Raw genomic sequence first — 1,311 nt, 5'->3', positions numbered from 1 at the left:
ATCCCCAAATAAACCTTGCTTTCAGGCAGGATTATAGGCAAAGCCAGTTGATATCAGATGTGGCCCCAAAAGGCAGACCAGGGAGGGGAGGCTTTCAGAGCAGGTTCACCCCTGCTGGTTAGTAATAACCCGTGGTGTGCACTTGTGCCATTTATCCCAGTGGACTGGAATGAGACGCAAGTCGTAGGTGAAGCATTGATTTGTGTCAGCCATTCTCAACCAGGGACCATTATATCCCCCCAGGGACCTCTGGAAATGGCAGGAGATTTTTTTTAATTGCCCCAACTGGGGGTAGAGTACTACTGATATTTAGTGGGGAGAGGCCAGAGATGTTCCTATGCACCCTAACATGTATAGGATAACTCACCCCCACCCCACCCCAAGAAGAATGATCCAGCCCAAATCTCAATAATGCCAAGGTCGAAAAACCCTGGTTATGACTCTTGGAATACCTGAAGACAATAGAACTTGTAAGGATCTTGGAGCTGTCTGGCTTTTGTTCATTGCCTTCCCTTTTGAAGACAGAAAAGGACAGCTCTAGGCCACCTGTGAAGTCCAGGAGGTCTGCATGGCAGCTGTTTAAAAGACCCTCATCTCCAGTAGCCACAGGGCAAATCATGCTGGAGATCAAGCTCAGAATTGAATGCCAGGGCAGCAGCAACCCAAAAATGGCTGTACGCATAGCCTTGATGGGTCTCCAAGGACAAAGTTCTAGCTTTGCAAGGCAATGCGTGGGAGGGAATACCCCGAAACACACAACGTGACGAATGGGTAGAGCAACATGAGGATTTTTAATTCTTGGATTCTTTGCAATCTTTCAGGTAAGCAGAAGCAGCTCTCTGCCCGCTTGCTATAGGAGAACAACCTCCCGTTGCCTGGAGGCCCCAAAAAACCCCCTCTTAAGCCTCCAGAGATAATGCCTATTCACGATCCTTTCTCAGAGCCTAGACCAGTGACTTGGGTCATGTCTCGTCTCCGCACAGTTTGTTGCGCATGCAGTTTATTTTTTGTTGTTGAGATATATAAGTATTATATTAAAGTCATCAAGAGCATGAGAGATATTACAATAATGCACTCAGACACATTACATGGTAGCATTGCTCACCTCAGCCCAGCTTGGTGGTCCACATGGAGAGAGGGGGAAGGGAAGGAGGACAAGGGAACAAGGGAGAGAGGATGGGAGAGGAGAGGGGTAGAGAGGGGAGCCAGAGAGAGCTCTATATTGCTGACCCAGGCCTATATACCTTTTGGGGGCATGCATGCCCACTAATTACAGGTAAAGACATATGTCACAGGAAGGGGTTACACTAT

Source organism: Echinops telfairi, unplaced genomic scaffold (genome assembly GCF_000313985.2).
Source record: "Echinops telfairi isolate 266 unplaced genomic scaffold, ASM31398v2 ScPeMD7_7469;HRSCAF=8507_1, whole genome shotgun sequence".
NCBI lineage: Eukaryota > Metazoa > Chordata > Mammalia > Afrosoricida > Tenrecidae > Echinops > Echinops telfairi.
This window is presented reverse-complemented; position numbering follows the sequence as displayed.